Raw genomic sequence first — 27719 nt, 5'->3', positions numbered from 1 at the left:
CTGCTCCTGATACAGTATTGAAAACTGACAACATTAAATCAGTATTAAATAATGATTCTTGAAATTGGTATAAGGCTATCGACATTTCGTGTCTATGTTTATTTTTTTTGTGTTTATCGGCAGACGCCAATGTGCTGAAATCACAGCGCATCCCAAGTCTATAGCGCGTGTGCTATCGAAGTAAAAACAACCAACAGAACCCACTAGCTGCCATGTAAGTGGACACTGTTTTCTAAACATTGGCGTGAAAAACGCAAAATCTTTATGCAACAAAAGTGCAAAAACAATGCATTTTCACTTGAAACGTTGTTGTGTAACCAGGGCCAAAGTCTTTTATCGGGTGGCCTCTGTGGTAAGAGGATGCAACTGCAGCTGTGCTTTACGTCTTCACTTCCTGTAGATCCAAACAAACCTGTCTGTATGGCATCTTTAAGCTCATTGGAGCACAAGTTGAAGCCTTTGTGGTGGAATCATGAGCAGTCTTTGGGCAGGAGACTCTCCTGACGGTTGTATCCTCAAATTGAGTTAAATTACAGATTGAGTGTACACATATATTGACGAAATAAATACTCTAACAACTCTGTATGGGTTCGCAAAATTTCTGCTGAGAATCCAACTTTTTTCAGTTGGAAAGAAAATAACTGATTTAATTAGATACATAAATGACTGAAGCAGGAATAAGTGGCAATATCTTCATAATTGAGTTCATTTCAATTTGGGTCCATAGTAATTAAGTTTGGGATTTGTACACCCCCCCCCCCCCCCCCCAAAAAAGGAGTAAAGTGTTTTATCAGAGTGAATCAGTACTGCGGAATACTGAGCCATCACAACTTTCCAGGGCTGAATCTCTGCGGGAAGTCATAGATGTGGTTGGACAAAAGAGAAACCTCTCCCTCCACTCTCTCGCCCTGCAGAGATGTTTTTTCCTTTCCCACTTGGCCACATCCCATGCTCTTGTATATGTGTTTTTCACCCTTTTGAAATCCTACACAGAGCTATTCTTCAGTGAAAGAGAGCATTGTTGGGTGAGAAAGGCAACATAAAGGCAGTGTGAGGCTGAGAGAGAGAGAGAGAGAGAGAACAGATTCCCATTAAACACATTTCCCTCCTTTATTGATGCACAAACAATTAAGAGAGTTACATGCATTTCTCTTGTGCTCTGGCTTAAATGCAACTGAAGAGGCCGGGGCACGAGCAGAACTGATAGAAATCCAGAGAATTTGAATAGTTCAGATGGACACGGGGCCTTTAATGTTTGATAAAGTAGTTTGAGTGCGATTCAAAATCGACTTGTTTATTGAAATATTTAACGGCCTGGCTCTGTTCATGCTCCAAGAAGCTCAGAGAGATTTTTCAGGCTGGCTATAAATTGGGAGTATCCCTGCAAAGCCTGATTAAAGTCGGAATCCAGATGAGCCTGAGATCCCATGACAGACGTACAAACAGGCCACCGCAGCAACACCCTGCCTCAAAACCAGTGGTTGTTCCATAAAACTGATTTCTTGCGGAGTGATCTCTCTGCACTGTGAAGCTGACGTGAAGCAAATCACACCGAGTGGCTTGTATTTTCTTTGAGCTACTCACATGTTTCCCTCTGGGATTCATTTTGTCATTGAAGCCTTATAAAACACAGACATATGAAACAGATTCACATCACATTGCACTGTTAATTGATAGCAGCTCTAAAGGACTGTCTGCAAGGCTCTTGCAGATGCTCTTTGACCACATTTTAAAGGGCAGTTTGTATATGACCAGCAGGGTCTCCTGTAGGACGTCTGTTCTAATGAGAGCAGACCGAGCAGAGCTAAATGTAGTCTGATCTGTGATGTCATTGGTAATACGCTGGCAGGCCAGAACCGCTGGCCGGCAGAACGGCTCTTACCGCTGCGTTATTAACACAGATCAGTGTACCTGCCTCTCTTCAAACACGATAAGCCTCAGCACACAGCTCTCCTCAGTTCACCGCATGAGCTGCCTCATGCACACCAATAGGAAATTAAAATGTTCATCGCTCCGATTGTTGCTGCCGTTGCAGCCGGTGCAACCTTGGAGGCTGCTTCAGAAAGACTTCTGACCTTCTGAAAATTGAGTACACTGGAAGTTGCTCACTTCAAAGGGACAAGGGCTCAAACTTGAATACGCCTACCTAAAAGCTATATACTAAGTATGAGACAAAAAAAAGAAAAAAGAAAAGCCCACACTTCCTCAACTGTCCTAGATCGCACCTTTTCTGAAAAGTACTCGTATTTCCAGTGTCCGATAGCACCTTGAGCACACCTTCACTTCCACCACAAATGTACACGTGAGGCTTTTACTCAGATCATGAATCTGAGTAAAAAAGTGATATTTATAAATTACTGGGCAGCCAAATTGCTTACCGAGAGCTGCATGTAACATTATAGATGTAATCTAAACATTAAAACCAATTGGTTCAAATCGAAGGTGATAGAGAAAGTTAGTGAGTTAGTGTGTGTGTGTGTGTCCTAATAAATAAACACAAATAAAGACAGTTGTTTTCCATAAGTCTATTTGATTCCCCAATCTGTGATGTGCAGGTACCGTTAAAGTCTGACCTGGGGCAGCTGTTAAGAGGCCCTTTATAGAGAGATGAAGGCCACACTCACAAAAACAAGTAAATTTAGTTAAGGATGCAATCAAAAGAAATAACAGATTGGCAGAATTCTTTCTGCAAATCTTTGTTGTTGCCCTGCAGGACCCGGTGGAAATGATTAGCAGGCTGAGACATTGAAGTAAACTCTTAACATGTGCTGTTGTCGAAGCTTTCGTGAAGTTTCACTTAGCTTCTGTTCTGCAGATCTGAGTAGGCCGACGAGCCGTACACAAACTTCTGATGTGTCTGAACCCAGAATAGCACGCTGACGTGCTACTGTCTGCTGTCGCTGTTCTCAAATCTCAGATTTAATGTGTTGTGCTCTTCGACACCGAGATTGTGGCTGACATTTCTTTAAATAATAAAGGGCATCACAGAAGGCAGTGAAATAAGGTGATGAAAAGAGATTTTTAAAGTGTAAATGCATGCGAGCAAACACCGCAAATGTATATTGTCTTTTCGGGGGCACGCAGCAAAAGCTTGTGTCAAAGAGAAATGATGTTTTAAAAAGGCCTTTGTGAATGTGTAAATCAGACTGGAGCATTAGTACACAATCCCTTTGAGCTGCCTTCGCCGAGCTGCACCACATCTCTGTTTGTCAACGCTGAGGAATTGCAGCTGTCGAAAATGATGCGGTCCCATTAGTGACGGGATCCAAGCTGAGACGGAGCCAGACAGAAAGCCGTTGTGGGGACAAGATGATAACAAGGTTCTCATTGGAGATGTGAGGGATGGTGTTTGTGCACCACGCTCGCTGTCTGTCTGATGAGACCGAAGCAGAGGAGGAGATGGAGGGGCTACGATAAAGAGGGAGCACCAAGGATGAGGAAGAGAAGAGAGGAGAGGCAGGCGAAAAGGGATGGGGCGAGATAAGAAGAGACAAATAGAGAAAGGGAACAATGGGACTGGGGAGCAGGAGGGAGTGACTGGAACGGCAATCAGGAGAAGGAACCGGCGAAACGCACAAATCGAGGTGGGTGATCGAAGCGAGCGGATTGACCAGAGACGAGGAGAAAGATGCCCAGAAGCTTGTGCCCGGGAAAGACTGGCAGGTTTATTCACGGGGAGTTACTGATCTCTCATCCTGCTGATCGTTCAACCTCCGAGCTAAACTGTGTGCATGGCGGGATGAAGACACAGACCTGCTGGAGTAGAGAAGCCTGCTTTATTCAGTGAGACACTTGCAGATGTAGCTCTCAACAGTATTAAGCCACAATAAATAAGCAGCCCGACTGATTCCTTTATTCAAAGGCAGCTTGATGCTTGAAATTAAGCAAACTATCTTCACAATCAACAGAACTGTGGCAGAGTGCAGGAAGCACAATGACAGCGAGTTAGCTTTCAGGCTCCTACCACAGGAAATGAAAAGAACTGAAGTGCAAAGTGTTGATATTAGAATATGAATTAAGAGCAGAGTCATATCCATACAATCTGCTGAACAACTTCCCTCCCATGTTGGTCAACGAGCTTCAATTTCTTTATTTCGTTAAATTAAATCGCTTTACTGCTATCATTCACGCCAAATAACAGGACAGGTTAATGGGTGTACTTGCTTGTACAAACATCAAAAATCCAAGTATGCACGCTGCTTGACAACAACACGGTACCATGTAAATGTGCACTGTGTATTTTCCTATAAACAAACAAGCAAAGGCTGTTTACATTCAGTGGTATTCCCCAAAATCCACCGAGTGCCTCCGTGGATTCCAACAAATGAGCTGAAAGCGTATTCTTCCTCACAAAACATTTAGCAAAGAGGATTTTAAAAATCACTTCAAAATCCAGCATTTGTTTACTTCCACGTTTACTGGTGAGCACTCTTCTTTATCCCCATGTTTTCTGGTGTGTTGCTGCATATTTAAGCCAACTGATCTGCTGAATAGTTTGAAATTGCACGCCCCAACCCTAACCCTAACACTCACACACACACAGTCAATCAAAAGCTTCCTAGGAGGACAACACGAGCTCTGCCAGTGATGTTTTGAGGAACAATCCAAAAATACACAAGTTTATGGTTCAGATAAAGATACAACATACATTTTTTGTAATCTATCCAACAACTGGTTTTAAGGTAAATGTATAGGACACCGACACATAGAAAACTCTTTGCGTCTGTACATACAAGACAAAACAGAGAAAACACTACTTGACGCATCTTAGCTCACAGTGAGAAGATCCCTGGTTTGAGTGTGGCTGATGGGCCTTTCTGTACAGTTTGCATGTTCTCCCTTCGCCAGGTAATCACTAAACTTTTCTGAAATGAAAACATTGCTCGATTTACTCAAAATATTGTTGTGTTTTTGCCCATTGAACCAATGTTCCCCTACAGCTGGGTTCACCTCCCGTGACCCTAACTACAATACACCCATATACAAGGTGTGTGGGTGCATTCCACATCTGTCACGAGGAGAACTCGTTACAGCATAGCTGAAGGTTACCGGCAATATACTGACAAAAAAGCAGATTGGGAGCAGCAACGCATTCCCCATCCATGGCCTTTTTTAAAGAGAAATGTTTGAAGCCGAATGCTCACAGAACAGAAACAGCCAGTAGAAATGCCCTTCAAAAAAAGTACTTTTCACTTCGATACAAAAGAAAATGGTGTTTTCTCATATTGCATATATATATATATATATATATATATATATATATACTTCCACATATGAAGAATCTGTGTATGCTTGTAACTTCAGAGGCACAAGAAGCCCCTTTACTACAACCTCAAAGCCAGTGAGCGAGGTCGGAGGCACAAACCAAAGCCCTCTTGTCATTTTTTTTCTGTCATTCACAAGGTTGTTTCACCGGTTTACAGCAGTAGATATACTCCAAGGCATGCTGTACACGCCACTAGGGATGTCTGCAGACGTGAACTTTTACAGATCATTTCAACATGGAAAGAGAGCCTGAAGCACAAGGCGTTTTTTGATTGTAACTCCTGGAAACCACACTCAAGGTTGTCATGATCAACATTTGGCTCATCAAGCTTTAATCAAATCAATATGAGCACACTGTTGTTTCACTATTGAGACACAAGCGTCCTAAACTCGGCAGTGCATACATCAAACACCAAGTTTCATTCCCTCGCTGGCACAAAAAGACGCACCTGAGATGTCGCGCGTGAGCAGCGTTCTGTACGCTGCACATTCAAACGTGCATGCTAAAGGTGGGATGGTGTAATTACTGCAGTAGAATTATAATTACAACCTTGAAATGTGGCAATTATACGTGGCAATTATGCGGGTTGTATAAGTCTGACTTCACGAGCAGTCGAGGAGATGACAGCCAGGATCGCCATGATGGGCCGCTGACTGCATGTTATATTCATAGAAGCTCTCCTGCATGCATGGCAGGATGACTCATATGCTTTCCGTTAATTATCATGCTGTTGGACTATATACTCCGCTGTCTTTGTCCTTGGTAGACTTGCCAGTTAACCCAGGTGGATTGTGATGCCTGACAGCTGTTCTTGATTTCCAGCTGATTATGCAGCTTGGATTTTTCTCTCTTTGTTTTGTTGGTTTCTTTTAGGTGGGGAGGATTGTGGCTAATTAAGATTTTGGTAAGGATTTGATATTCTCCAAGTCCATTTTAAACTAATCAATTGGATCGTAATTTGAAATTAATGTGAGATGTAATCAAAGCACAGTTGTACAGTGCAGATGAATCAAGCAACAAATAAAATGAGCAGATGACGAGATGACAAACTGATGAAGTAATTCCCAACACCATGAAGGGTGATTCCCAAAACGAGGGGCTTGTATTTGTTATGATGAACCATTTCAGGATGTTAGTGCTCCCAGACACAGCCAATGAGGGAGAAATATCTTCCCTTTTTTTTTTCTCCTAATGTTTCTGTTTTCTTTGTTTACAACATAATGTTCCTAGGAGAACATATTGTCCCTGCAGAGGTTTGTTGCACGTTTAAGATATTTTCAACTGAGCATACTTGCATATCTTAGTATACTCTCCCAATTAAAGTTGTAATTAGTCCAGCACTGCCAGGAGAATGTGAACAAATAAGACAAATAGGTCACGCTCCTCAAAATTGCAGCTAAAGATTTAGAAACAAAGGTCAAAAGTCTCAGATTGTGCTCTAAAAATGGTATTTCTATGAAATTCACTTTGATGGCATGTTTGTGGGCCCTTCTCGCCGCTGATTATGATGCTCCACACACCCATTTGCCCCCGGTGCGCTTCCATCATCTTGCCGCAGACAATTGGAAAATGTAATTTCTTCTTGTTGAATGAATGGGTTGGAGAGCACATGAACGTCCACTCAGGCGATGGATGTCTCTGTCTTGGAGCAGAGCGGGCTGTCCACAAGGACGTGCTAAATCAGCAGAAAGGTCAAACAGTGTAGTACAAAGGGAAGCCTTTAAAGGAACATCTTGTCAGCTTCTTTGTCCAGTCGGTGCTTTTGGGAACGATACGGAATAGAAGCAATAACATTTTACAGACAGGGTAAAATAGCTTCTTTTTTTTTTACCCTTTCATGTGAATATTATCTGGCCTGTTTTAGATTGGATTGAATGCAGACTCCAGCCATTCAAGGCCGATGTGAATTCTGCTTCCACTTGAAAATATGAGTTTCCTTTCAGGAGAATTTCCAAGTATGCCTGACCTCTCTGGCTGCCCTCATATTGCTTCATATGCCAAACATCCTTATTGGTTTGTAAAGTAAAATACAACTATTAAGGTCGGTTGAAAACACACCAACCAGTGGAAAACCTTCAAGTGGTCGGTCGGAGTGTGCACTGGTTGTTCACAAAGCACCAACAGCAACAATGTGAGAAACAAGAAAAACCTTCTGTCATATTACTTCCAACACAAACTGGAGCAGAGAATAACATGAACCACTTCAAGGAGTAACCCCCCCCAACAAGAAGAGTTAAGGACTTGCTATAGTGGTCCGCTCAGGTTGCAGCTGCATAAAACGCAGGCAAGCATGTTGAGTTCATTTCCATATAATGTGAGGATAGCTGATCATTTTTCAAAGCAGCAAGCATAAACAAAACAAAAAAAAAAAAAGTGAAGATGGCGCTGGTGCATTACTGCAGTGCATATGCTCATTAGCCTTTTCTTCAGTTCACCAGTTATGATTATGAATCCTTTCATCGTTTTTCTCTGTGAGGTTTTTCACAGGCAGCGTGGAGAGTTTGCATATGCGTGCACACATGACATAGTGAAATGAGGCTCCTCACTAATTGTCAAAGAAAACATATTTTCTGAAACAACGCAGACACTGCAGTTCGTCTTATTTGTGACACTGGACTGAAACATTTTTGAATGTCACGTTGTGATGCAGAAAATTAACTGCGGAAACTTTTAAATGTGAAAGACCACAGTGATGCACTGCAACGAAATGTGCTTAGTGCCATGACATCTGAAAACTCCTCAACATATCACGTTGCCCTTTTGTTTCTATCTCAGTTCATTGCACAAAAAAAAGCATAATTTTCCAAGTTTTCCTTGCTGCAGTCACCACAAGTAACTAATTGACATGAATGTTGTTCCTCTTTCCCAAAACGAAGTTGACAAGTCGTGTGCTACAGTGATACCTTATGTGACAAAAGGCGTTGAACGTTTCCTCGATTTTCAAGAAAGAAATCTTACAAATGATGGAAAGGTGAGCTGGAGAGAGAAGGACAGAAATGGAAACAATTTGCACTTCATTCTCTATATTACGTAGTTAAGCCCTTAACATGTGACTGTTAACTAAAACATGAAGAGAACAGTTCTTCAAGCTATAAGAACTCTATGAACTCCTTGAAACCTTCAACAAAGTTAAGCGGCAGCACATCTTGTCAGGTCTTATCTCCTCAGCCTGGAAACACAGAATCGCTGGCTAAACGATATCGAATTGGCCTGCGTGAGCTGTAGCCTTAATTCTGTAGAGGATAATATCTGAATGCTTGCTTTGAATGTTCCGTTGGAGTTCTTACATGTATTTTTACATCTACTACACCATCTACAGCGAACATATCACACTGGTTGTACCATAGTCGGGGACTGTTGAACAGTCCTGTTGCCCAAACTGTAAGACAGTTCAGCAACTTTGTAAATGAATAAAAACATAAATTGTTCCGACTAATATTTTGTTATTACTAGCCCAGTGGTTTCCAAACTTTCTCTACCCAGCCCACCTTTTACAAAAAAAAATTATATATCCAAACTCTGCAGCACATTCCTTTTAGCAAATGTTTGACAAAACCTGGAAGTATAACTATCAAACGTATCAAAGTGATGTTTTTCTTTTCTTTTCTTTTTTTTTTTTTTTAAATTGACTTACATTTTTGAAAGTGCAGACCATTTCAATATTTTTGCATTGTAAAACTTCCATTTTCAAGATTCAGTGGTTTCGTGATTTGTTCTGAAAATTACTTCTCTGTGCCAAAATTGCTTTTTAAAACACAAGTTGTGCTCTGAGAGGCAGAGGGAAACAAAAACAAACAAACAAACCTGTTCCTTTGCTTTGAAAATGAAACAGCTGTGTGGTCAGAGACCATCTCCTCACACAGCTTTGCCCGGACATTTACAGTAATGAAGTTTGCAGTTGGCTCCGAGTCCCTTCACTTTGGTAACCACTGATTTAAGAGATATACGAGTCCTTAGCTAATACCATATGGAGCTGCTTATTCCCACGTATATTTTGTAGGGGTTTTTCTTTTCCTTGTCAAACTGCACCCCCCACAAAATGGAGTATACCATTAAGTTGGATGTATACAGAGCGTATGATAATACCTCCTACCCAAGAAGATGCAATACCACTGAAAAATATACATGTGTTGTCATTGCAAGGTCTATTTCATTCCATATAAGAAAGAGAATTCTTAAGTGTGGCCCTCTTCGTGGTGATGGAGAGGAGGGTGTCTTGGAGTGCCAGTTTTACAGCTGGCAGTTGGGAACAACAAAGGCATTGATCAGTCTGTCATTTCCTGAAGCTTTCCTCTGAGTTTGCCTGTAAATGTAGGTCGGCGCTGGAGCCACACTGTGAGGCGGTCACTCCAAATCTCTGACGCCATCAAAAATTCATCCCAGACTTTCTTCAGTCACGTGACCACGATACCAGCCATCGCTGAACATCCACAGTGCAAAGCAATATCGCATGGAGATATCGTGACGATGACATGGGGCAAATTATGAAATACACTCTTGTCTCTGAAACAGGCTGCATTACAAGATATGTATTTTATTTTATTTTTTTAACGTACAAAACTGTCAGTCAGTAAATTCACATTACTGGTTATCATAGAACATCTAATCTGCTTTTGAAAGAAACTGAAATAGATTTTCCATGCATCATGATCATTACCGACACTGACTGACGTAAAAAGTCCTATTGTAACATTTTCCATCATATCTCTCAGTTGTAGTGAAAGATGAGTTCAGTTTAGGGCTGTAATCATGTTTTATCCCCATCTGTCATTTGTGCCAGGACACGAGTCAAAACCACACAGAGCATAAGCCGGCTAATAAGGTTACACACAGCCACTTTCAGAGGCAGTGTACGACTATCAGTCATTGGTAAGTGTAGCCTATTGAATCAAACAACAGCTAAAGCATTTATATCCTTCATTTCACAAAAGATGATAACAGCTCCGTGTAAAATACTGACAGGAGCATATTCAAAAGGAACATGTTGGGCATACTGCTGCAGATGCAGTGAGATGGATCATTTGAATTTTAGCATCTTCTCAAGCAGACTCACAAATCATAGATGTCCTTGAACATAAAAGCACAGAGGGTTTTTTTTTTTTTTTTCAGAAAAGTCTCTTCCCACAGTATCATGTGACAACATATGGTACTAAAAAGAAAAGAAGGCCTAGAAAGAGACGTATTTACACCAAGTCATCAAAGAAGTGCATGCTAAAAAGGGTGCGATGCCAGTGTGGTGGTTCGCTGTAATGTTAAGTAGGTGACCTGCTGTGGTGATTGTCCTGTGACATGGTCCTTGAGTCACACTCATCAGCAGGCTTCAAAGAGAAAAGCATTGTCGCTACACCCACTGCAGCTAAACACATCCAGAAGCATAGCAACAGTATCCAAGGACGGAACGAGCCCGTAGACAAACAGTGAGAGGTTTTTCTTTTTTTTTTTAATTCAACATGCAGTAAAATGTTCAGGACACCAACTTGCTGCCGCGAGTGGGTTGGGGGTGGGGCATAAGGTGCACTTCCAGCTCTAACATACAGCAAAATAAAAACTGTAACAGTTTGGGTGAGGTTGTGCAAGTAGTGTAGCAAGATAAAAAAAAAAAAAGGAGAGTGGTGATGTTCCATGGAGTGTAAAATGGGAGGGTTTGGCAGTGTACAGAAAGGGAGGACAGCGGGCGAGAAGTGAGGGAAGGCAGGTCGCTGGGGTAATTTAGCTCTGATCGCAGTGAACTGTCGTGAAGCCTGGCGAGGGGAAGCCCATGCATCACGCTGTTCCTGTTGTCTGGACTGCACTCTTATGATTGATCACCTAACACACTGCTTTAATTCAAAGTCGATGGCATCTATAGATACCTGTCAGGGCAGAGCAACCTGTGATGTCTTCTCACTGACCAGGACCCTCAAATGAGGAGCCGCAAAAAAACCAACAAATGAAGCTTTATCGGTGTGAGTACAAAAGAGGAACATTTACAGTAATCATTTATTCAGCTGTTTTCTTATATTATGTTGTGGGCTATTTACTGGTGATCCATGTCTAAATGGGATTACGTGATGTCAAATTTTTTATGCTGACTGAGTGGACAATGCAAACACAATTGGATCAACGATCTATTGGTGCATCATGCAATTTTCAATTCATACATTAATTTTATATGAGTTCTCTCCAACTCTACAGCACTTATATTTTTCTTTAAATGCATTTCCTTCATTGACTGGTGCATTTTTTTTACTGCTCTCAGCAAGTTTTGATCCACACTCTGGTTTAAGTTCTTTACATTTCACATCAATCTAGAGTCAAGGGAGAAAAGCCCAAAGACACATGGAGGCTTAATGGATGAAAAATGAGACACGGGTGTGAAACAGAAATCCTGCACTACAAACATGCAAGTCTGCAACTTCTTGTATTATAAATGACAACAGGCCTCAAAGGGACACAAGATCACAGCCCAGAAATGATTCATACCTTTCAGGAATTACACTTTACTTTTTGGCCAAGACCTCATGGACACATCTGTATCATTCGAGTAAGAACAAAGAGGTTACTTGGAATTACTTAAGTGCCGAATTACATCTTTTGATTTATGAGTAGAAACACTAATCTTTTATTTTCTGCATTTCATTTTCGTAGAGGAGGTATAATTATGCTTCTGATGTGAAAGTAAAATTTTTAGCTCTTAAATGGCATAGTATATGAGCTTCTGATAGTTCATCCTAAGCCTGTATCATACAGCTTGCGTTTTTAAATACTATAATATTGATCAGAATTTTCAAAAAATCGGTTTCATTTATTTACATATATATATATATATATATATATATATATATATATATATATATATATATATATATATTTAAAAATACACAATTCTTCCTGTGACCTCTGCACTTTTACAAGTGGCTCCCCACTGCTATATACAAGACCTGATTTTGTCTCGTGGTCTCCAACGATGACTGATTTATCATTAAAGCACACCCACAGGGGCCCCGCAGGCTGAACTGTATTCCGACTCGTTGTCTGTGACCTCTACACCAGAAATTATAATGCAGGACCTTGCACCCGAGGGCATGGCAAGAACCTACAGGGCTTCGGGAAGCAAGCCGCAGGAACGACATGAATATTTCACATCTCCATGGGTTAAATGTCATGTAACACAGGCAGTCCATACAGACACACACATGCGTGGGGAACTGTGAGTCTGAAGTTGGATTTTACAATGAATGTATGAATAAGTGTACAAACACAATGCATTGGTTATGTTATCGGACTATTATAAGTCCACCCATCTTCTATTAGTGAAGACTCCCTGAGGTCACCAGTCCACAATACGTCACATCCACAGTGACCAGTATTTATACTATTTCATTGTGTATCCACAACCTTGTTATAACGCTCCCTTTCCAGCTTCTGTGCACTCCACTTCTTCCAATGTTCCTTGAGATGCTTCCATCGAAATCCCAGAGCATAGAAATGTTATTCCATTTCAGCAGTCATGCTTGATAGTGTATGCGAGTGGAAAGGAAGCAACGAAAAAAAATTCCAGCAACATCTTGAAACATATATTGTGTTTCTAGAGTCAAAATGTAGACTTGCACATGAAAATAAATAAATAAATGGTAAGATGGATGACCAAGAGCTTAATTGTCTTCATGAATGAGATCCGTTATATCTTTGAGGAGACGAGTGAGCCATTAGAGAAGGGTTCGACACTTTTAACAATAACCACATCTAAGGCATTTCAACACTGTTTGCCGAAAGGCATCTGAATGGTTGACAAACCATGAGAAAAAAATCCTCTGATCTCATCAAACAAAAGAAAGTATTTTGCTACAACGTCTCACTCGATGTCCAAATTGAATCCAGCACTGAGCTTTAGATACTGGTACTTTACCAACAAATACAGCCGATGGTTAAACTGAACTGTGGCTGGGATTTTCAGTCAGATGCTGGTCACCTCGACGGGCTATAAGAAAGGAAAGGAATGCAGAAAAATATGAAGCAATACAGGATGAGAACCTTCGCCATACTCAGAGTCCTAGGCTTGGAAAAAGGTTTACGTTTCATCAAGAGGAATCTCTGAATCATACCACAAAGCAGTAAAACTCTCAGAAAGTGTTGCAGTGTCTAACATGAAAACTAAGACTCTTTTGAGAGGTCCAAAGATAGATAGCCCAACCAGGCTTTACCTTGAACAATTCAACCAGAAAGACTCTTTAAAAACAGGTGGCCCACCCTTGTAGATGATTCCCCAAAAGTCTTGGCATAGCAATCCACTTGATATACCATTCCAATAGAAACACAATCTGTTTTTTGCTGGACAGAAAATGCAAAAGCGAAAAACAACAACAACAAAAAAAAAACCCTATACCTACTGCCAGGGAGGAGTGTGTGTCTGTTTTGTTCATTTCACGCACCGTAAACTGTGCCTGATTGTGTGCCATGCCACCATGTTGCTCTGAGTCTGTGTCGGCACGCAGAGCATGACACGCACCGGACACATTATGTGTAGATATGAGACTATCCCCCATACAAAATCACATTTTTGAATACATTCCAGTTCATTCTGTAAGTGAGAAAGATGGAGTTTTTTTCCCCCCCTGATCATTCATCCAGAAAAGGAGTAACTCAATGTCCAGTCATAAGCTAAAGGTCCAAAGGCAAAATGTCCAGTTATGCAGTATAATATCAGGGGGTGTAATGTTCAAACAAGGCAGAGCATCTAATGGCTACCAGCCACATTAGATAGCACTGAACCTCTTTAATCGTATGCTTTTTGCCAATAACACTTCACAAAGGCTTCCTGTTTTAGATGGATGGAGAATGTTTGACAGCGGCAATGTATAATATTAACAAGGGTTTCACTCCATATTTGCATGAATTATTCAATATCCAGTCAAGTGGCTGGATATCACCCAACCATATCTGAATCATCAGGATGGGAGGATGTATTATCTTCCACTATCTATCAAGCCAACCATCCGAATTGGTCTACATGGAGAGAATGCCCAATTTGATTATTATTCAATAATTTTTTTGTTTTTTTATGGCCAGCTTGACATAGTTTTGGAATCTGATTCTCTTGTGTGAAAAGCAGCCTTGTAATCATGACTAAGACTAACCCATCACTCTCAAACCATTAATAGTTTGATATCGTACCCAATGACCAGATCCACATGGCAGAAAATCATTGTTTACTCTTTATAACGCTTGACTCACTACCAGACAACACACCAGCCAATCCTTAAAGAAAACCCTCACTACTCCCACAAGGGGAAAAAAAAATCATGCCTAATCAATTACAGTTGGCAAAAGCACATTTTGTTTTTCCACAAAAATGAAAGCACGTAACAACCAGCTGAGTAACCAGCAGACTGACTCATAATGGCTGTTCTGAATGCAGCTTAAGTCACTGCGAAACAGAGGTGAAGTGTAATGAGACACTGAAGCAGAGAAATTACAGCTTTGCTTCATCATGAGAGGCTTCTTATTAAGTTGTCAGAAAATTACACAGTGTTTCTTACACTGCAGTGAGCAATCACATGCAGTAACATGCTGTGACATACAAAGACGTTAAGCGCAGCCATACAAAGATATCTCCAACGCGGAGCTGACACTGTGCGCCATCCGAAGCCGCCGCGTTGAGACGAACATTTCCAGCACGAGAATCTGAAAGTCCGCCTCGTCTTCAGATCATAAAAGCTTTTATTGCCTCGTACTGCACAGTTCTCCACCATGCCCAGGAATAAATGTGCGCCTATTTGCATGTACATTATACGAGAAGCCAAGCCAAACTATTTCCTGCTCTGTACTTAACGGCCCACTCCATGCCACAGGCATGACAGAGCTTCTCTAATAGTTAGTGCTTAGTGAAAGTAGGCATCCCTGAAATGTGAAAATCAATCATGGATGACAGCTCATTTGAGCTGTCTACCAGGCAAAGGCGGAATAAGGGAATAAAAAGGGTAGAAATTCCAATTACACAGTCAATGCCCATTTGCTCTATGGATATGTGTAACCTCTGGCTGATGTTGTTGATGCCTCCAACCATTTTTTTAATGAGTGTGCTGTGGGCATAACTTATTTGGTGGATTTAAGAATCAGAGGCAAATAAGTGAGAGACTAGAGATCTGTTCAGGGTGGATCCTGCATTTTGCCTACTGTCAAAGGACTGAGACTACAGCCACCTCATCCTGCTTGTGTCAAGGTGGGGGGGGTGCATAGAAAGATGCCGTGGGAAAGAAGTTTCACAGTCTTACAATGCAACCATGAGGGGAACAGATGATATCCTTTGTTTAGTATGACAAAATGTTGAAGGGAAATACATATTTGCAGGAATTCCTTTTTATAGTTTCTGACCACTATCTACCGTTTAAGTCTTGGTTCAAATCATACAAAATAGAAAACATAATAAAATCAGTATAATAGTAGCCAATGCAGCAATCATGACCATTTTTATCGAACATCATGACCACTGTTTGGTGAAGTAAAGTGAGCATGTCCAGCCTCAACTAATTGGTAAAATCTAGGGATGCACAATATTGGAGAGATGTTGATATTTTAAAAACAATATTTTGCAGACTGCAGATGCCAATGTAATCCACCTATGCTTCTGATGCAGTACTTAATACTGATAACATTAAATCACCATTAAATCATGTTGATTTTGTTAGCTGCTGTAGCTCCCATAGCAAAATAAGAAAACTATTGCAACTTTAATGTAAATCACATTTAAGTATGAGCATACTAGGCTTATCATGCTCTTATTGCCTTATAAACTGAAGCTCCACAGAGCCCAGAAATGAAGTTCGTATGGGGACAATAAAAATGTATCTTACCGATGTTTAATTTGTTAGTGTATGTCGGCAGATACCAATATTGTGCTGATGTCATTGTACATCCATAGTCGTAACTGTCCATAGCTGACCCTCGAGTCAGTTGCCTCAGCAAAAACGTAAGTATATCAAAGTGAAACACACAATTCCACCTTCATCAGGGTCCCTGTTGGTGGGTGGCATATATTAAGCAGCAAGAGAACATTTTGTCCTCAAAGTTTGTGTTCAAAGAAGTGCTGTCAAACAATTCAATCAGATTAATCACAGGGATGTTGTGGATTAATTTCGATTAATCACAAATACATTTTCTTCATTTTTAATCTCTAGTTTTTATTTTGCATGAGCAAACCGGCTCAAGAAAAGGAATATATATGCACTCAACTTGTTTATTAAACACCTTTGACAGTTCATGTTAACAAAAAAACTTGTTTCTTTTTCAAAACGAACGTTTATCCATATTAATGTGACCCTGTTACTTCTTTTTTCAGCCAGCTACTAAGACAAACTAACTTGTTGACATTGTTTGAGAGCAGAGCTGACCACTTCTTATTCACAATGTTGCTGCAACTGAGAACACTCAGCAGAATCCCCAACTAATGTATGCCTTGCGTTAATGTGGTACTTTAAACTCGAATTGCTTCCGTGAAATGAGAACAGTCAAAAGACATTTTTTTATACACACATTGCAGGACAATGTGTGTATAAAAAAATGTCTTTTGACTGTTCCCTCTTGGGATTTTTGGCCTCAAAATTCCCATCGAGAGGGTCAACGTGGCGATTAAGCTTAATTATATTAATCTGCATTAACGCGTTAATTCTGACAACACTAGTTCAAAGCAAAAAAAAACAAACTTTCAGTTTGACAAGGGCCAAATTGCGATAGTAAGATGATTAGCTGAGAGCATCTACAGAAACTGGAGCTTCTGTCGGATGTTCCCAGACTTCTGTGGTCATGATCTCCGAAAACATATAAAAGGTCGCCTGTAAAAGTAGGAACTTGACCCATGTTTTGGGATATCGGTGCAAATCTGTGCATTTTATAAAAAAATTTTAAACACAGCCGATTTCAATGCAAATTTCTTGAGACAAAAGTTCAATTTCAAATGCCAACGACACATCATGTGATGAGATCACCATGACCCAGACGGATGGCAGCATACATGACCCATTTAACCTTCTTGCAAGTCATGCAAAACCCACAATCTGTTCACTGGCCTTCCTGTCACCCGTGGATGGAACGCCATGGCGGCCTGCCATAGAGTCAAACTGCTCAAAACTAATATGATTTTGTCTGGGCAATCTAATAAAACACAAGAGCCATTCTCCTTCTTTTCTGCCCTCCTTCCATATATCCTGGCAGAACCGCTATGATTCATACGAGATGTGGTGGCGACTCTCAGTATGCAATGAGCGAAAGGCACCTTGGGGAATTTTATGATCCATGACGAAGCGTCCGGGATCATTTTGGATGTATGCATGTGTCACTGCATATTAATAATGGCCTCTGTCTCATGAAAGCGCCAGCACACCTTCAAAGGAGATAATTTAATCTCCTCCCTGCTGAGCCTTCTCTCCTTTCCACGGTTGCTAATACTTTCCTTCAGAATGGCAGTCAAAGGACCCATCACATACATTGTGCACCTTGGCTTAAGGATAATAAAAGAAAAAAAAAAAAAACAGGATATGACAGAGGAGGTAAAGGTAACCAGAAGGGGGAAATAAGCCTGTGATTCAGAACACAGCTCAAGAAGATAAACACAGAGATAATGGAAAAAAGTATCTTTCTGTTCTTTACATATATAAATTGAGTGGTCACACATCGTGACTGAGGGAATTTTCTACCTCTTTGGTTGATCCACTGCTAAGAATCTTTTCTGGACACTAAAACCCGCAGTCTTATTTTTTCCCCCTTTTCTTCCCTCAACATCCATGAACTGAACGCCTGCAAACAAGCAAAAGAACAAGCCTGGACACTCTCAACTGAGCTCCATGTGCACTTTATCTCCCAGAAAGATTTTATTCCCTTTAAAGAGTTTGCACCCTGCAGTGAAGCCAACAAATGAGAGGAGCACTGTTGGATCCTGGACTTGTTTATATAGGACAGCACAGAGAGCAAAAGTCACCACGTAAAAGCACAGTTATTGCACAGAATACCAAAACCACCAAAGTTCAACTCCGACACAGCGCTTTACTATTGATAAATAACCCCATGTGGTCCAATATCTGCCTTTAAAATCAACGCTTTGTAATAACCTTAAATGTCCACACTTTTTATTGTCATGTCAGAGGCAGGGAACCAGTTATTCTCGGTCCAAGGGGAGTCGTCTCCAATGAAACCACCCATAAAAGATCATCCATTATGTAAATAGATTCACAAACATATTCCCTGTACAGCTATAAAACATCCACAGCACGCAGCACCCGCGTACCACTGGCATGCATGATGACATATTGCCGCTAACAATACGGTAATGTCAGCTGATGATGTAAGTGCATTAAGACATTACATTAAGACTCGTAAACCACAGAAAGGAAGCATTAATAGTCCATCCAGGGAGGATTCAGCCAGAGAAAAAGTCAAAATCAACGTCAAGTGAATGCAAATCTGGGCTAAATCTATTCAAATGCTACGAAAAAGACTTGGCATATTATCATCAGACTTTTGATCTCCTGATCTTTATGGGTGTTGGCCTGACTTAAGTTAAAAAAAGCTTTGCAGTGGAACATGTGTAACCATTGCCATTTATCTACTGAATACCAGTGATTACTGTGTCTTGCTGTTTCAAGGTGAGAATATCTTCCATATTTAATTTTTTATTATTATTATTTTGCCTTGTTGGAGGGTTGAGAAGCACTTAAGGCAAATGCAAGAGACGAACCAGACTGTATGATTATACATCATCATTTTGAGTCGAGTGATTGTCTCTCTGTGTTAGACCTGTAATGAACTGGCAAACTGTCCAAGATGTACCATACTTTTACAGCCACCCATGGCCCTAGTTCTGAATTAAATAAAAAAAAATAAAAATAAAAAAAAGTTATATCCATCCATCCTGTTTATTGCTGCTCAGGGTCACATAGGCAGGATCCCTAGACACAGGCCACCAGTCCAACACAATATTGATGCATCAATTATTATAAAATTGTTATCAAAGGCAATGCATGGAGGCAGGCTGGATTCATCTTCAAGGAAAGCTGAGAAAACAATACAGAAGGCTTTGCAAACATTAGACCCAGACTTACAGCCTCCTGCAAAACGGTGCTATTATCATAAACAGAGGCAGTAATCTGCATACATTTAATAAGGATTGGAAAAAAAGTAGTAAATCTGATTTGTCTTAACCCTCTGTGAGAGGGGAAAAAAGCCTAATGGAGTGTGAGCTGTAGTGTTCATGACCTTTATCAGCCAGGAGTGTCACTAATGAGCAGCAGAGAGTCGCATGCACCATTTTTTCCTTGACAGATTTTATTTTATTTTTTTAGATGCATAAACGATTTATATTTCCTTTTTTTTTTGCATTGCTGCCAAGAAGTCTGGTTTAGATTCTTGAGTATTGGGGTATTGAGCATGGAATATGTATTGTCCTTACAATGGTACACAGGAAAGTTTCCAGCCTTCCATGACATCAAAATATAATCATCAAACTCAAATGTGGGTATTAACTCAATTTGCCCACAAATTGACTGGACTTTGATACTTAAGTAACCATGTAAGGCACATCCATGTCTGACTTTGCTTTCTCAGTGTGTACAAGCCCACCTTTCGAAGCTGCGAACCATATGATCACAAAACAAGCCACATGGTTGAAAGGGTCTAATCCTGTGAGTCGATGAAACGTGCATTTTCAGCATAACACCAATTTCTTTTTTCCCACTCCATTTAAAATCCAGTTGGAAATTGCCTTGACAAATGATGATGATAATGTCTCCTTTATGTTGTGCTGCATGTTTTCATGCTGACAGCACATATTCTAGACACTTAAGTATAGCTGCAAATACAATTACATTTTTGAGTTAGTGAGACAGGACAGCTGCCACACAGAAGAGTAGGGATTACCACTACTGGTTTGAGTTCCGACTTTCTGTGTAGCGTTTGAATGTTCTCCCTTTGTTTGTGAGGGTTTCCTCCCAAAAGTCCAAAAACATGTAGGCTATCTGGGATTAATTGGTGAAGATGAAAGAGCAAAGAGAGGATGGAAAAATAATGACTGTTATTTTAAAATACCTACACAGTATTTGCAGTTTAATTGGTGTGTTTTTTTAAGTAGTAGTGTTGTATCATTTCCAAATGTGCTCTCGAAAATACATGACCCAAAGCAAGCTATAGTGGGCTGTAAGCACAGCTTGCACTCTGTATATGGGGTGAACAATAAAAAATGTCTTATTGCAGAATAATGCGGTCTAATAAAACAGTGTCTTGGTCAAGATTGCAATTACAACATGTGTTTTACTGAGGGATTTAAACTACTGGCACAGTCAGCGGGAAGAGCTTTAGGGCCTGTTATGAACAAACTGAAGTTGTGTTTGTTCTTCCTACTTTGGCCGAACTTTTTGAATCAGTGATTGGCCCAGGATATATTTATTCTGCAGGGAAGTGGTGTCTTAGGAAAGCTTCTAAAAGTGAGATAGACGAGGTGTTTGTACGGCTGCAAGAGGTTGCTTCTATACAGGAAGCAGGCAACATTCAAGCTTTGTGTTGTAAAAGAAGGAGTCAGTCTCTGTTGGTGGAATTTCCTTGTTCAGCGACTCAAAGATAAATAACAATATCCGGCCCATTGTCCTTATCTGGAACCTGAAGCAAATTCTGACTGGTCAATCAATTCAGCGAGGAAGAACGAGGCTTGTTTGGGAGCTGCGAACTGCTTAAATCCCTCCATTTACATTTCACACCTGTTGCTCTAAATGACACACTACCTTGTTTCAAAATACAGATTTTAGATCCATCCAACTTCTACACTGCTTTATCCAGTTCAGGTTGATAGGGGGCAGTGGACCTTGGACACTGCTCAAGAGATAAAACCCCCAAAGCACAGGGAGAATATGCAAAATCAACAGCTCCTAACCAGACTGAGTCAGGTGGTTGCCCTCATCAACACCAACTTAAAGTGGACAGAGGCACACATACATTATCTACCACTGTTTGAATGTGGTTGATACATTATGACATTTTTCTGATTAGGAATTGTGTGTATGGGGAAAACTGAGGAATGTTTTAGAAGCTGGTACCGCACAGATGTGCTTCACAGATAAGGTAAAATATGTGTTTTCAGTCATACTGTGGAAAATTCTAGTGAAACGGATATGGGATGTTTGGCTAGCTAAGGCAAAGTTTACTCAAATCTCTTATACTGGAGGATTCATGTCATGTAATGTTGATATAATTTTTTTGGAAACCTTTTTCTTTTCGATTTCAGGGAATTGTTTATTTGTTGTTGGGTTTGTGGAGGTGCTGTACAATCGATTTAGAGAATCAATTTGTCAACGGATGAAACAACTGCACTCTAAATGGTGTTGACAGCAACTACCTAGTGACTCTGAAATATCCAGAACAAAGTAATATAAGATGCGTGGATGTTATTTCAAAAATATTGATTATTTTGCAGTGGTTATATCCTTTTGGCCTTTCTGTGAATGTGCCACACACAAAACTAGAGCAGTGATGACTGTTATATATATATATATATATATATACTGTTATATAATAGTGTACTTCTTGCTTCATGATTTCATTATTAATTTGATATGCTACAACATTCCAGGAGATTTATTTCTAATTTATGCTTCACTGTATGAGTGTCATTGGATTGGACAAAAAAAAAAAGATAAACAATCCTATTCTTTTCCATTAAACATTTCATAGAATTTTTGCAATTTAGTTTTAATTATGTTCTAAATTAATTAGTTAACCTGTATAGACAGTATTTTATCTATACTGGCCGTTCCAAATTGCTTTGTTTCATTTAACAATCGAAACATATTGCGGCTTCCTCTCTGCAGTGCTCACTGCTGCAACACGGCTATGTGTGACCGTGCAATTTTATGCCATAAGTTTTAGCATATTATGTCATCAGACAAAGCAGTGAGCAATTCCCACAGCTGTTCCCCTCTTGGCATTTTAATGATGTTATCATCATGGCTTTACTCCCACTTCAGCTGCAGCAAATAACCTTGTAACATGGACAACAAACCATCTTAATGGTGAAATAAATGAGCCGTTTTTTTACCCCCCTGCACGAGAGACAAGTGGGCAGGGGACACGATCCGGGGGAGTGAAACATACAGGAGCAGAACGCAAACCCATGCAAGTGTGATTCTTTCCGCCTATGTATGAATGAACCGCACGCCTCAGAGAGCGCGCCGTTATTCACTCTCCGTAAACCATGTTTGTGGCGATGACGAAATCCCCCGCCGTCTTTAAGGTTTGTTTCTGTCGCCGCACTCTCGAGCGTGGAGGAGGTGAGAGGGAGAAAGCCTGGGCTGTCATCACAGTTTAGATCAGTGTCCTGCCTGCAGCCGATGCTGCCTGCACACCCCCTTTGCCCCCCGCCCAAACCTCCAGCAGCGTATTATGCAACTTCAAAAACAAGGTCACAGAAATATCCAGAGATGAATCAAAAAAAAAAAAAAAAAAGAAAGATAAACAGGACAGGAAGGAATCCTTTTCCTCCTCCCTCTGCAGTGAGTGATTCAGCAAGAGGTCAGACCGCTGGAATGAGGGAGCCTGCAGCACCCAAAGCATACAAATGCCAGCATGCTCAGACACATGCAAACACCACAACACGCGCATGTTGGCCACTTGCAGCTGGAAAGACCATGATAGCTTCAACAAGACATGGTCCATTATGTCTTGGTTCTGCGTGCGTGCACGTGTTCATGCTGCATGCAGTGAGGTGTATCACTGCAAGGGCTAATATTCACTCACCGTTAATATCAAATTTTTTTCACATGGCATCCTCTTGAGTAAGAAACCTTATTCTGACCCTGCTTTGTCATGCATTATTAATAAAGCTTCTAGTTAAAAAAAAAAATTGCCCTGGTGTGCTGAGGAAGCGTCACATAGTCTGCATTACACAAGGGATTAAGATTAACTGGTGCACAGAAGAAGGCAGTGTCACTTATAGAGGCAGTTATCTAAAGAATAGTGTGAAGTCTTCATAGTCTTGTAAATAAAGTCCAAATTTGTCAATAAAGTTGTTTAAAAAATAAATCAAAAGTCTTGTGTTGCTCCTTAAATCTCCATGAAAGCTGAAAGTACAGATGTGTTTCTAAATGATCAGTCTTAAATGCATCTGGTTGAATAATACACACCTGGTCCAATAAATCCGGCTCCTTCACAGGTGACTAAATGGCTTGTTTTACTCACTTGATATAAACTTCTTCCGTGCTAAAACTAATTGTGCAAATATTCAAATATTGTTCGGCTAATAAGTAAGTGCTGTTCTGAGTAATTATGAGTCAAGGCTCTGAACAGAATAGCTCTTAAATTGTCAGTGGACGAAAACAAGCAGTTTACAATAACATGAACACACACGCACGCATGCAAACTCACAATTTCAGTGAGTGCATCTATTTACTTATATAAAATCATTCTTACTCTTTGTAGAGTGTGTACATTTAATTTCTTCATTTGCATCTATTATGTAATGTCCTCTGTACATTGTCAAAAGAATATGTTGCATTAATTGTTTTAAGAGCCAACATCTGCTCAGTAATCAGAAACATATTCACAAAATATCATCTACAGATATAGACAAAAAAAAGAAAAAAGTTGTTATGGTTCTGAAGACTTGTTGGTAAAATTCTGGTCTAGTCTATAGATTATTGGTTTTTGTTATTGGGACAATTGCAGCATTGTCGCTTAACACAAAGAAAAACCTTTACTTGACAAGAAAACAACAAACAGACATATCCTGCCTTAAAAGAGTCTTTATAGAGAAGGGACAAGGCTGAAACTAAAGGGCCCTTACAACGCTGCAATAAACAATGAGGAAAAACAACACACCTGAATTGTGAAGCCCAGCTAAACCCATAAACAAAACAACGTGGGAAATATCAAATGACTTCTGTGGATCTTTCGAGCGCCATGGTTTATTCACTGTACAAGATAAGTCTGGGATAGATTATCTGATCAGGACATAATTGGATTGTTAAGCACACAACGTGAAACATATCTCCATAAAAATTGTGTTTTCTACGACTTTCTGACATTTTAATCACAGACTCAACAATGCAAAGACGTTGCAGCTTCCTAAATAATGAGCAAAAACTGTACCCCTATAATCAAAAGCACAGCAGCTCATCGCAACATGAGTGTTTAGTATGGTAATGTAACATTACACAAATCACTTAATTGTTCAGTCTCCAGGCTGTTTACGCTGATATCAATGTGTCAGCTTGCAAACTTTTTCCTTTTTTTTTTTTCCAACATCAGGAAAGTCTGCAAAGGCGAAAGTCGCTCAACTGCAATTAAATGCCGACATTCTGCCAAGGCTCAGGTACGTCTCCACCCATCAGAGATAACCTAAAACTCCTGCCTTAGAGCTCTGTGTCTGCACTTTGAGTGAACAATCAGTTCCCCAATCTTCCCAAAATAATTGTCACTGAAAAATCAACAGTTATTAGCAGGGAAGATTGCAGTGTGCAGGTTGTGCATGCTCATCTGAACGCGCCCCCCCTCCCGCCCCCCCGCCTCCTCACGACCGCCACACATGTATTGGGTCATGTCATTACATGTTAATGGGCTTTTCTCTTGATGCTACAGCGGAGCAGAGAGACGGAGGCTGTGATGGAGAGAACAGGGAACCATTTGATGTTTGCCAGTTGAAAGAATAAGCCTTCCTTTGGGTTGTGCTTTCCACAGAGGCATGCTGGGATTGAAAGAGCGCTTGCCCAGGGCTGAAGGGGGATTTTTGGTGGGCGTCACACATCCAATTACCTCGGTAGCATCACAAAAAAAAAAAAAAAAAAATGCATGGGGGAATGCACACACTAACAGGCAGATGCACACATCCATGCGTGTGTGCATATGCGTGCGTGCGCCCACACACACACATCGGCATGTCAGACACCCACTGAAGGAGGCTCTCGACACAGAGGGGGCGCAGCCAAATTTCACTATTCTGCCTCTGCTGGATCACTTGCTACAGAATTCATGAATATGATAAGCATGTGTTGATATGTGGCTTATGATATAAATATGGATAGCAATATGGAAACACCACCTAGGTTCCACCTCTTTGGAGAGCATTACTAATGCATTCATTGAAGCCATTACTGGATTTGGATGGGCTCTTCTGATGAGCCAAGAGGACCAGCGGATCCACTAATATGCGGAGGTTTATTGGTGCATTTCAAAGCTGTTTTGAAGTCCTCTGTTCTCATGGAAAAACCTGAGATTTCCACCCCTTTAATATCCCCACCAACAAACTTTAATAACTACACGATCCCACATCAGCACCCCAACCACATAGCCCTGCAAAAATGAACTCATTTACAACACAACGTCCCAGATTTAATGCAGTTTTTTTTTTTCTCCAGCCCTATCGTACAAAGGCGTATAACTTTAATATTTCCTCTTTCTTAAAAACAACCTCCCTTCCTGATGGCCAGTGGGAAATCATGCCTCACCAGATATTACTGTGAAATCAATTTTGTGGTACATTTTTAATTATACAAGACTTGTCTTTTCTTTTAATAACATGATGAAGTGTCCTACAGTGGCGCTCCTCTTTTTATTGAACCCGATAAATCTCTGATATCTGTTAATTCATCTGGGACAACACAGACGCACATTTTTCGACGGAGTAAATACTACGATAATATTCAAATATTAGACATAACATTTGGCCACATGAGTAATAGGGTCACAGGTAAAGCCAGAAAGTATGATTAAAGTAGCCTGAAAATCTATGCATCATTAGCGTGCCTTTATTGTACTTGTCTAAGTCAAGAATAAATCACCAAAATGCTGAAGGAACATATGCACTCAGAGTAAATACTGTGTTCTTTCTGAGAATCTAGGGACTGATGCACTAGTCCCTAAACAATCAACATTAAATCGACGATTGACGTGCAATTTCACCCAATCAACCCTCCCCCCAGCTGAGCTTGGGAGGATAAAATCTCATGAGCCTGGCGGTTTTCTGGAGAAAAAGTTGCTGCTGTGGGGAGCTTTTCAGCTTAGCGCAGAGACCTTTGATTACAGCCCAAGAGCAATTGGATGTAAACTTTGTTCCAACATATAGTTTAGCGACCCTCTGAAGGTAATCACACAGATGAAGGGTCACTTGAGAGGTCTTGCCAGCCTGTTCCTTATGATTACGATGTCCTTGCTGCTCAGGAGAGATGCCGCTCTATGAGGTGTTTTGTAAGCACTCACAACCAAAATAGTAATGATATTGTGTGCTGGATGAAAAAGCCTTGTGAGGGCACGGGAAAGTGAAATGGAAGGAATGGGAAGAAGCAGGCAGAATACAAGCAGGGCTGGAGGTCATCTCGAGCTGTGAACGTGGCATTTGTGGAGGCTTCCTCCAGGTGTCGGTTATCTCCATATGAAAAGCATCTAACTGACATGAGAGAGACAAGTAAACTGCCAACTGTGGGTCTGTCGGTGTGCACATGCATGGGCATGTGAGAGTTGCCCTCCAAGGCTGGGACCAACCCGCTGGGCACTGATTTCCATTCATCTTGGGTGTGCAGCAGATCCAAGTTCAGGTCGGAGAGGCTGGAGACGATCCAAGCTGACACCAGAAGAAGAGCAACTTGGACAGGTCGCCAGTTCTTCTCAGGGCTAACGCGGAGCGACAGACGATCACGCCCACACACATTCACACCTACAGGTAATTTAGAGTCCCCACTTAACCTAACAAGCATGTGTTTGGACTGTGGGGGGAAACACAACATAGGCGCAAGTAAAACACAAACTCAACCACACTTAATTTATCTTGTTTATCCATTTTGTTCAAGTTTGACCCCTGGGGAGTTGATCCCAGCTGACTAATGGCAGGTTACACCCTGGACATGTGTTGGTCCATCACAGTGCCAGCAGATATGAACAAATTATTCTAAAAGTCTTTGGAATCCCATGTTGGCCCAAGGAAAACATGTAGACTACACAGTGAAAGACTCCGGAAAGGAAGCAAAGCAGGGATCCCTTGTTGTGAGGCAAGTGGGTCATAATCACACCTCACTAAATGATACATAACATGTGTATTATTCTGTCTGTCACAAGATATGAGCGTGAAAATTCATTAAGGAAAAGCATTGTGTTCCTGACGAGAACAAATGCTGCAATACAGTGCAATTTTACCACAGATTAATCAGTAATTCGACTTGTGTTCATATGCGAAGCGTTCATTTAGTAAGGCTTGTGTTACTGTACGCTGTTGTAATAATTTGATTTGCCTATCTAATAAAAACATCTGGTTACAAAAAAATGAAAGTGACTGGCTCAGAGAAGAAGCAGTCTGTGCCATGAATTCACGATGTGCATCTGTGTGGAGGCCAGAAGAATCAAATCAAGTGAGAATTTCACTGAAGGCAAAAATGTGTGGGCTGACTCTCCCGCTGTTTGTGCCGAGGGAGAAGCTCTCCAAAAGGAAGTCTACCTCATGCTGAGCTGACAC

At 40.7% G+C, this 27719-nt stretch overlaps 1 protein-coding gene across 2 annotated transcripts in view; it reads right to left on the bottom strand.

Annotated features, from left to right (window-relative positions):
- Nucleotides 1-27719, bottom strand: part of LOC308126182 (MAM domain-containing glycosylphosphatidylinositol anchor protein 2) — a 188129-nt gene that overhangs the window by 147708 nt on the left and 12702 nt on the right. The gene's annotated exons all lie outside the window — the stretch shown is intronic.

Source organism: Lipophrys pholis (genome assembly GCF_963383615.2).
Source record: "Lipophrys pholis genome assembly, chromosome: 21".
Taxonomy (NCBI): Eukaryota; Metazoa; Chordata; class Actinopteri; order Blenniiformes; family Blenniidae; genus Lipophrys; species Lipophrys pholis.
This window is presented reverse-complemented; position numbering and strand designations above follow the sequence as displayed.